This window comes from Galeopterus variegatus, unplaced genomic scaffold (assembly GCF_000696425.1).
Source record: "Galeopterus variegatus unplaced genomic scaffold, G_variegatus-3.0.2 Scaffold5530, whole genome shotgun sequence".
Classification (NCBI taxonomy): Eukaryota; Metazoa; Chordata; class Mammalia; order Dermoptera; family Cynocephalidae; genus Galeopterus; species Galeopterus variegatus.
Genome location: NW_007731641.1, coordinates 30,940 through 41,888, shown reverse-complemented (window position 1 = coordinate 41,888; position 10,949 = coordinate 30,940).

Genomic DNA, 10,949 nt, shown 5'->3' with positions numbered 1-10,949 from the left:
TTTTGTATTTCTCTTGAGTGAGATGGAAGCAGCCCTAGTCTAGTTCCTGGTGGCTGGCATAAGAACTCCAGAAGTCAGAGGACTAAATCCCAGGAGTCAGAAGTCTGGGGGCAAACATGACTGTTCTCTGTGAGTGGACAGGACCCCCAGACAACAGCAGCACATGCCAAGCTGATGGCACTGAAGTGACCTGGGAGGAGTTTCAGCATAGCTGGGCATAAGCCAAGCCTGTGGCATCTTCAGTGCCAGGCAGCTGTGATTCCCGCAGGAATGCCAGACTGCCAGGGCACGTGTACAAACATGCAGGAGAAGGTGGAGCCCACCAAACCTGGCCGCACCCACAGGCAGGGCTCCTGCCAAAGGATTCCTGACTGCCAAGAGTTGAAGCTTCTCTGCATGGTCTGCCACCAGCTGATGGCCTCTGGGGTGTGTGCCCACCAGAGGCTGGGTGAGCAGTGCCTTCTCTCTCCCAGGGGACTGGGGAAGGGAAAACCATGCCTGTCTGAAACTCTACTTGAGCTTTAAATTGAGGCCTTGAAGTTTGAGTTATTATTCTCATTTTACAGCTTACAAAGGCCAAAGATCAGTTAGGTAACCTGGCCACATTTGCCCAACGGAAAATAGTGAAGAACCCTCTTGAACCCAGGTTGGTCATACCCAAGATGGGTGGGTGTTCTTTTTCCTGTACTATACCATGCCACCTTCCAGAGGATTTCTTTATTGGAAGCCAATACACACACACGTACATATACACATATACACGTGTGTACTATACCATGCCACCTTCCAGAGGATTTCTTTATTGGAAGCCAATACACACACACGTAAATATACACATATACACGTGTGTATATGTATATGTATATGTATATGTATATGTACGTTCTTCTGTGAGGAAGGCACGCCCCCTTCCAAGCCCCTGGCATCACACCCTTCTTCCCGGGATCTCTGTTCTGTGGACAAAATTCACTCAAGGCAGATGCCAGACATCCTTGCTGGGATGTGGCAGCAAGGAAAAAGCTGAGAGGACAAGCCACGAGGTCATGAGAACAGAGGCTGGACTCGATCCTCTGTGGCCATGCATGAGTGAGAACGGCAAGGTGAGTGTGCCTGTGAGTGTGTTGTAATGGGTGAAGACATATCTGAGTGTGAGTGACAGCCTATGATTGTGTGCCGATGTGCGGTGGGCCCTCATGCGAGGGCTGATGAATGTGTATGTGGGAATACGAGCAAGTGAGCATGTGTGAGTGTGCAAGAGTGAGCATGCAAAGGGCTAGTGCTCAGGAGATGATACTGTCTGTACGGGTGTTGCTGAACTGATGATTAAAATATTAAAAATACTTCTGTAATAGGTGGCATGTAGCCACTGTACCAACTCCCCTGTCTGCCATGCCCAGTTGCCTCCCTGGCTGCCCACCAGGTCCTTTACACCACAGGGAAACCAGGAGGTCAATGCCCGCCACAGCAAGGGGCCTCCGGGACTGCTCCAGCTTCCCCTGTCAGTGCTCAATGTCAGTCTATAAAGCTGCAGACATTATTTTGAATACCAGCCCCATGTGTGGAGCTTGCATGACTGTGTGAACATGCATGAGTGTATATCCACGTACAAACAAGTGTGAGTGTGTGACTGTGTATGAAGATGCCTGGCTTTGCCTTCCCTGGTGGGTGGTAAATTCTGGAAGGACAGGGTTCGGGCTTTCTGCTTCTCACAGCCACTAGCACAGTAAGAACACTTGCTAGGTTGCAAAGAATACAGACCAGAGAGCCAGAGCGTCTCCAGTTTGAATCTCATCTCTACCACCTACAAGTTATTGTTACCATGAGCAAGTGAGGAGCTTCACTGAGCCTCGGGCCCCTGTCTGTAATGGGAATGACAATACCTACCTCAGTGGAGTGCTGCCAGAATTCAGTGGGCTGGTGTGTGTGGATGGTTGGCAGCCTTCCTGGAGGTCAAGTCCTTGCCCCTACATGTGCTTCCTAAGTTTGTCAGCCTCAGCTCCTGCCCTCCAGGGAGCATGGCCTGCTTCAGAAAGATGTAGGTGACTTTACAAACTGACAGGTGAAAATCCTTGTCTGCTACAGCTGCCCAGGACTGCTTGGAAGAGAGGGTCCATTGTGGGCAGTTGTTGAAAAAGGAAGCTTCTGAAAAAGAAGACCAACCACCAAATGGGCTAAATCTTGTTTCCTCTATGAAACGCACTCAAACCTTTTGCTTTACTTAATTGGTCCTTGCCCCTGTCCCCGAAATGTACCCTGTTCCCTCACACCTTTGTATCACTAAGGGTCTGGAGCCCATGTCCTCAAGTGGGTGAGGATAAGGGGAGGGTGCTGCCTGCTGGCCTGTTGCTCTGTCAGAACTTGTTGAATAGTAGTAAAAACAACAGCTAACACTCATCAAACACTTGCTATGGGGTCATGCTGTTTATGACTTTATTTCCATTGTCTTGTTGAACACCCCCTACCGCCATCAAGCCCAAGAGGCAGCTGTTCTCTATAGATAAGAAAAGTGAGACCTAAAGAANGCCTGCTTCAGAAAGATGTAGGTGACTTTACAAACTGACAGGTGAAAATCCTTGTCTGCTAAAGCTGCCCAGGACTGCTTGGAAGAGAGGGTCCATTGTGGGCAGTTGTTGAAAAAGGAAGCTTCTGGAAAAGAAGACCAACCACCAAATGGGCTAAATCTTGTTTCCTCTATGAAACCCACTCAAACCTTTTGCTTTACTTAATTGGTCCTTGCCCCTGTCCCTGAAATGTACCCTGTTCCCTCACACCTTTGTATCACTAAGGGTCTGGAGCCCATGTCCTCAAGTGGGTGAGGATAAGGGGAGGGTGCTGCCTGCTGGCCTGTTGCTCTGTCAGAACTTGTCGAATAGTAGTAAAAACAACAGCTAACACTCATCAAACACTTGCTATGGTGTCATGCTGTTTATGACTTTATTTCCATTGTTTTGTTGAACACCCCCCACCGCCATCAAGCCCAAGAGGCAGCTGTTCTCTATAGATAAGAAAAGTGAGACCTAAAGAAGTTATGCAGTTTGCTTCAGGTCCAGGCTAAAGAAGGGTGGTTCTAGAATCCAAACCCAGTACGACGGGGATAAAAGAAAACTCAGCTAGGTTGACTGCTTACAGTCCTTTACTCTTCTAAAGAAGTTTGCTAATTACTGCTTGCTCATTCTAGTAGTGTGTGTGTGCGTGCGTGCATGCGTGTGTGTGTGCGTGCGTGTGTGTGCGTGCGTGCACGTGTGTGTGCATGCACTGTGTGTGCGTGTGCGCGTGTGTGCGTGCGTGCGTGCGTGTGTACACATGCACATACACATGCACATTGCACTCATGCAAATTATGATTATTAATACAGGAGAAAATTAAATGAAGCCCAGAGAGGCAAAATTAAATCCTATGCTAAGTAGCTGAGTCAGGGAGAGTAAGGAAAGGGGATAAGAGCCCACATGAGAGAAATTTGAGGAAGATAGCATATGCGGATAGGGAGAGGAGACATTTGGAGACTTTGCTAAATGAGATATCTGGATGGAGGAAAATGTTTAAAACGTTGCATAATTTTCTGGAAGTTAGCTAAGGTTTATATAATTTTCAATCCTTTTGTGTATGTCAGACTTGAGTTTTTGTTGAATGAAACACTCTGGGAAAAAGGGTTATGAGACATAGATCACAAAAACTGGAGCCATCCACCCAGATTTCTGTAGTTTTTCAGCAGGTGTGGGGCTTTGCTATCCTAAACCTTCTACTGTGGCGTAGACACGGGAGGGCCTGCCCTCCACTGGCACCTGCCGTACCCACTTCTGAGATGCTCTCTTCCCTGCTTAACCAATTCCTACTGTCCCTCCTCTCTAAATTCCACCTTCTGCAGGAGTTCATTGTTGAACAGACGTTTTCTGGGAGCCCTGCGGTAGGTGCTGTGACTACAGAGACGACCAGGTTCTCCTTCCTCCTCTCAACAGCTCACATTGTTGCCAGCCTCTCTGTCTCCTCTGAGTTCCGAGTTCATAAACAAGGTGCTGGATCACCCAAGTCATCCTTTAATTAGAGACTGCCTTGTCTATTTGTTCTGTGTTATCTCGGGATGTCAGCTTGATCTTAAGGGGATTGTTAAGCCAAGAGGTCCAGAGCTCTGTGCTGTGTTTCGTTCTGAGTAAATGGGAGGAGGGGTGCTTAGTAGGGATGCTAAATTGATGCACGATGGATGCATGATGGATGGATAAGACCTGAAAGGCATGGACAGAGATGTGATGGAGGAAGAAGAGCTCAGCCATCCGGGAAGCAATGTTAAAAGCTTTGTTTTTTTGCTACCTTTGCATTCTCCAGGGTATGTAATAAATGTGGGGGATTATCCAGACTTTTAGTTTATAGCATTTTCTTCCCTGGATCCTTTTGGGTACTTCTGTTCATGGCTTATCAGTGACTCCACTGGGTAGGCAGGTGTAGGAGAGGAGGTTCCAATGCCCCAATCTGTAGATTATTTTGTAGGAGAGGGGTCTGGTGAAGACAGACAATTGTGGGTAATTGAACCAGTAGAAACAAGAAGTTCGTATTACCTGTAGGTCTGAATTATCTGGTCACCTCAATCCCCCAGGAATTTAGAGAATTGAAAGTAGGAGGGCAGTGGGGGGAAAATAGCTCAAGAGAATCTCCAAGTGGAGAAATAATGGTAGCTGGGACTGTGGTAAAATATTGACTGATGGATGTGTGTGTATGTTGGGTGTACAGTATTTGCACAGACTGTCTCCTAATTACACATTTTAATAAGCTTGAAGAAATGTCAGCCTTTATTTTACTACGGGAGCATTTTAAAAGCCCTATCCTAACTCCTTTTGACCCATCAGCCCTTGAATGTGCTTTCTCAATTAGAATTTATCTGCTTCCATCCTTTTTCTGTACTGCTCTTTGCCAGCAGGTTCCCTCACTCTTTCTCGGCCTGGGAGACGCCTTATCCTTGTACACATTCTCTGCACGGGCACTGCCTCCCCCTGGTTCCCTGTGGGAGTCTCATTTCCCATGGATGTGGTGCACATGTGTGCTGCAGGAGCCCCAACCCCTCACTCCTTACCCTGGTAAGAGACATGTCAATATCCCGACATCTCAGAAGGCATCTCCCTGTGCCTTCTCCACCTGCACCCACACCCAGCTCTTCTGGGGCTCTGGGCTGGGAGCAGTGTAAAAAATGTGCAAAAATGTAACATTTTCGGGCTGGCCCGGTGGCGCACTCGGTAGAGGGTGGTGCTCCCACCGAGGGTTCGGATCCCATGTAGAGACCGGTTCCTGCTCACTGGTTTAGCGCGGTGCGGGCGCGACACCGAGGGTTGCGATCCCGTTGCCGGTCATGAAAAAAGACAAAAAGGAAAAAAAAATGTAACATTTTCAAACAACATAATCATTAGACTGAGACATTAGTGCCAGAAGAATTCTACTTTAATTATTCGGAAGCAGGATCTTAGGGGAAGGGTGGTAGAAAAGAGTGTCTGGGCATGCTGCCCAAGTTGCCAGCAGGGCGATGCAGATGCATGTCAGCAAAGGTGATTAGATGGTTTAGAACCAGCTCCTTGTCTGAGACAGAAACTGCAGCAGCTAATTAAGAGGAGGCAGAGATCGAGGAAGCCGCCAGCCTGGTGCTGCCTTCCCCCGAGTGTGAAGTGAGGCTGCATCCAGAAGCAGGGGTGAGTGGGGCGACGCATGGATGAGGAGGCTGTGGGATGCTGACCCAGAGGGGACTTCAGACTCTATTTTCTCTGGGCTGGTCACATGCCCGGGCTTACTTCTGCTTGGACTTCTGGCACTGCTGAGGGGGTGGGCACTTGGGTGGAGGTTGGCAAGGCTGCTTGGTCTGCTGGGGCAGGGGACAGCACTGCTTGGGTGGAGGGCAGCACTGCTGGGGGGGAGCACACTGCTGGGGTGGAGGGCAGCACTGCTGGGGGGGAGCACACTGCTGGGGAGGAGGGCAGCACTGCTTGGGTGGAGCACAGCACTGCTGTGGGGGAGCACACTGCTTCTGCTTCTGCTGAGACATTCTGGGCTGGGCTTGCAACTGGAAGCAGAAAGACACAGAAATGAGGAACACTTGAGCCATAGAGAGAGACCCTGGACCTAGGAAAATCTCCTGCTACACTCAAGTCCTGCTCTGCTTTTACCTCGCCTGATCGCTTCCCAAATTTAAGAGGTGTGTGCATGCATGTGTGTGTGTGTGTGTGTGTGTGTGTGTGTGTGTGTAAATTTTAGCTAAGTGTATGTAAGCCATTTCAACTCTTTTTGAAACAAAGAATTATGGAAGGAAGGAAGAAGAGAAAGAGAGAGAGGGTGGAAGAAAAGAAAGAAAAGTGTAAAGAAGAGAAACGGAAAGAGGAGATGAGAAGAAAGAATAAGAAGGAAAGGCAGGTAGAAAAACTGTTGTATACTGTTAGAGCAAAACTGTGGCATCTGCAACAGAATTCCCGGGGCCTGAGTTCTGGCTAAAATACTTACCAGCTATGTGACTTTGAGCAAGTTACTTAACTTTTCCACACCTACCCCTCTTAGGGTTGCTGTAAGGATTGAGCATATGAAAATACATAAATACAAACATGCATTCATATATAAATGAGCTGTGTGCCTATATATGTACACACACACGGAATACCTAGCGTGTAATGAGCACTATATAAGGGTTTCGACTTACTAAATACATGTCAACAAATTTTAAAAGGAGCATCTTAACCACCGTGTAAGAGAATTTATAGAAAAGAGGAATGTAGAGATAGATAAAAGGGACCATTTAGCTCAACTGTTTTAATCATAGTTGAGGAGAGCAAACCTCAGAGAGAGAAGGACTGGTTCCATAGCCTCTCAGCCCTGGAGGAAGCAGAGCAGGACCTCCCCACTGCACCACGTCGCCTGGCCCCTCTGCTCTCCCTTTCCTTCCTGTATTCTCTTTTCTCTGAATGGGCAGCCCTGCCAGTTGCTCTGCCTGGAATTATGCTCCCCTCTCCTTCCATTGATCCCCCCTTAGCACTGTCCTTCTTGTAGACCCTCCTCTCCCATCTCAGCCCAGCCTCTTACACCTCTGGGCTGGATGACTTCAGGGCCCAAAATAGGTAGGTCACAAATGACATGGAAGAGAGCGATGCCCCAAAGAGGCCGTTCTTTCTGAACAGCCACCCTGAGCTCCAGCTCCAGCTCCCAGTCAGGGTTAGAACACATGGGGAGTGAGGCTGCTCCCTCATCGGACTTACCAAAGTCCACCAGCGTCTGGAGTGTGGAGTCGTCAAGGGATTTGGGATGCTCCGAGCCTGCCCACCTTTTATACGTCTCACATCCCTGCCCAAGGCCATGAGATGGCCTAGGATTGGGTGTCCTAATTAGTCCCTCGTCACAATAGGATCTACCTGTCCTTCCTCAAATTTCAGGTTTTAGTCACCCCCCAGGGCCAGCAGCCTCCCTCTTGTCACGGCAGGGCTTGAGGATGACAGCACCCTCACCCCCGCCCCACCTACCCATCACTTTATGAGGAGAGGACTGGCTTCCTTGAATTTCCAAACCCACTCGTGACTTTTGACTTAGGCGCTTGGCATCTGGGACGGTCCCAGGCAAGCATGCAGGACAGTGCTGGGTGTAGGGGGTGTAAGAGTTGTGTTCCGGGATATTATGGTTGGTGGGGTGGGGTGGAGTGGAGTGGGGGTGGGCTGCACAAGGTATGCACGTAGCATTGTTTTACAGGAAACAGCTGAGGGGGTGAATGGCTCCCTTACAAGCTCATTAAACTCAGCAAAGTTACTTAACCTAGGCTCAGAGCCACATTCATCCTGAACCGGTGGGAAGACAAGGCAAGTGACTTTGTTTTTTTTGCCTATTGCTATTTAAGCAATAGATGCGGGCTGCAGCCCTCTGTTCCACCTGCTATTGGGAAAACCATTAGGCCCCTTTCAGAGAAATTGGGCGGTCATAGCAGACAGTCCTTAAAGCAATAGATGCGGGCTGCAGCCCTCTGTTCCACCTGCTATTGGGAAAACCATTAGGCCCCATTCAGAGAAATTGGGCGGTCATAGCAGACAGTCCTTATCTCTCTCTCTCTCTCTCTCTCTACATATGTATAACTCACCCAGACACCAGTGTTCCCAGGGAAATGATTATCATAAAGTGGAAGGGGTGGGGATCTAAGAAGCATTGCATTAGAATGAGCTCATGGAGGAGTCACTTTGGCTCGGTCCTGTCTTCTTCCTGCTCACTCCTATTGGAGACCCAGGACAAAGAGAGATGGCACAGGCACAGAATTGGATGCTCCTCAGATCTGACAAAGGATGGAGCACGTCTCTGAAAAATCTCCAAGTGGTGCTCAGATTGGGGCTTTGTCCTTTACTGGCTGGGTAACCTTGGGCTCCTAATGTTTTGGGGTTTCAGTTTTCTCATCTATTGAGGAGGATAACAACACCACCCTGCAAGTCAGAAGTAAGATTAAAATGGAACACTTATGTAAAGTGTACACAGGTGTTTGGCACAAAATGAGTGCTCAACAATTACTGGGGCTCCATAGAGCTGGGCTCTGGATACTTGGGCAAAATGCACTCTTAGACGTATGGAGTAGGTAGCTGCAGAAATATGAAGGCAAGTAGTGGCACTTGCCACCCAATGTCATAAGATCTTGACTAAAAGAATGACAGGAGGAATAAGTTCAAGGGATCTATTATAACAATATACCATACACAAGAAAATAGCCAAGAGAGTAGAGTGTTCTCACTACACAGAAATGATAAGTAGGTGAGGTAATATGTATGTTAAACAACTTGATTTGGCCATTCCACAATGTATGTGTATATCAAAACACCATGTTGTGCTCCATAAATATATCAGATTTTTACTTGTCAATTAAAAAAAATACATTAAGAAAAGACCTTGAATGACAGAAATGGAAATAGTCCTGAGAATGGCACATTTTAAACCTCTGACTTGGAATTTCACCATGGCTCTACTGAAAGCCTTGGAATATCCAAAGATCTTGGGAAGGAACACTGTAACCTAGAAGACACAGGCTTGGAAACCAATGGTGTCTCCCTTAAATTATGGTTCTAATTCTCTGGATCACAGGCTGTGCATTGCAAGTAACTAAGAGAGACCCACAGAAATCCAGGCCTTCTTGGGAGGAGGATCCCTTCAACCTGGTGTCAGTCAAATAGAAGAGCCCCAGATAGCCTTAGAAAGGCATTTCAGCTCAGAGCCCCAAGAGCAGACAAGAAAGACCATGTGGGGTAAGTTATTCTGGGATAACCATTTATTCATCAAGATGTGCTGCACTTGTACCATATGCCGGGCACTGTGCCTGTGTTGGGGACCCAGGGGCAGCAAGACCCTTACAGTTTCCAAGGCAGCAGAGCAGAGGGAAGCCCTGTTGGGCAAGTCTGCCCCTGCAACTTGCACCTGTGTAAGTGGGAAGGGTAGTAACACCGCTTCATGTCCTCTTAGCCTCCTACTTCCAACTCTTACAGACATTTTTTCAAGTGTTTGGCTTGGATTAGCAGAAGAAATCAAACCCAAATGTCACTGGAGTTAGGGCTCCATAGCTGGAAGTGTGAATATCAGTTAATTCATGGGTTTGGGGTGTTAAACCCTGTCAATCTTTTCTTGCGTGTGCCCCAAACACCCAGAACAGACTTTCTGTTGTGGCGTTGGCTTCCTCAAGAATGCATGACGCAGCATTGCTTCTGCCACTAGAGGATGGAGAAAGAACAGGTAATCTACAAGCCACCTGTGAACCCAAATGCTCGTCCTAGGCTTTGGAAGGGTATTCTCCACTGGCCTCAACAGCATTGCTCTCTTTCTCTCTCTCTCCAATCATTTGTCTCTCTCACACACACACATTCACATATACACACAGTCTTTTCCACATTCTGGCCCTAAATGTTTATAGGGCATAAGGCCAACTCTTAGTGAAGCTGATAGGATGAAAGATGGAATCTTCTATCAATTTCCAAAACATATGTACATACTCACTACCTGCCACAGGACCGAATCTACCAGGCAATGATTCCCCACTTCTGCATCACTTGCATATGGCTAAGTCTCCATATGGCTCTTAAAGACATTTCTTTCCCCTTTAGGTTTTCCTTGGAGTTTATCTCAGCCTTATTTCACTTTCATGAACATAAAAATGATGGTGAGGTAGTGGGGATAAGTAGCTTGTATTGGAGACAGGATGTGGGTGGAGGACCCTCCAGGATGCCTCTGATATGCGAAGAGACCCCCACTTGCTTGGTTACTAGTTCTGGGCACCTGCAGCACATTCAGCCTGAGAAGGCCCAGGACCTAGCTGGGCAGAGGGGCCAGAGGCTGAGCTTAGCAGGGGTCTAGTCAGTAAGAAAATGCACAGGAAGCAGATCTGTGCCCAGTACTGTGGGGGCTGGGGAAACTTCTGGTACACGGGCGCAGCCCTCAAGGAAATTGTGATCTTAGGGAGAGAAGCCCAGCCACGCTGACAGAGCAGCCAACACCATGACTCAGGACCTGAGGGATGGTGTGGAACGAGGCTGGTACAGGAGTTCGGAAGGAGGTTGTCCTGTGGGATGGGCTGGTGTCGACCACAAAGCATCAGGAAGACAGGAAAAGTGCTTGGACGGTGGGGTCCTTATGGCAGAAAATCTGACTTCATCTTCGTATCCTTATCCTTAGCAAAGATTCTGGCTCTGAACTGGAGCTAGATTAATTTCTGTGAAATGAATGAGGGCAGTCCAAGCACGGACATATGGACTGAGCGGGAGTTTGAAGGCGGGAAGATGCTTCGTGTGTCTGCGGGAGAAAAGAGGCCAACATGACTGTAATGGATATAATATTCATTATATGGTATATATAATATACCATATTATATATACCATATTCTAAGCAGAGAGCAGTGGACATGGGGCCAGACCCCACGGAAGGCTGTAAGCTCCAGACTAGCCAGGAGAGCTGAAATTGCAGGGCAGGAGCCAGGGCCC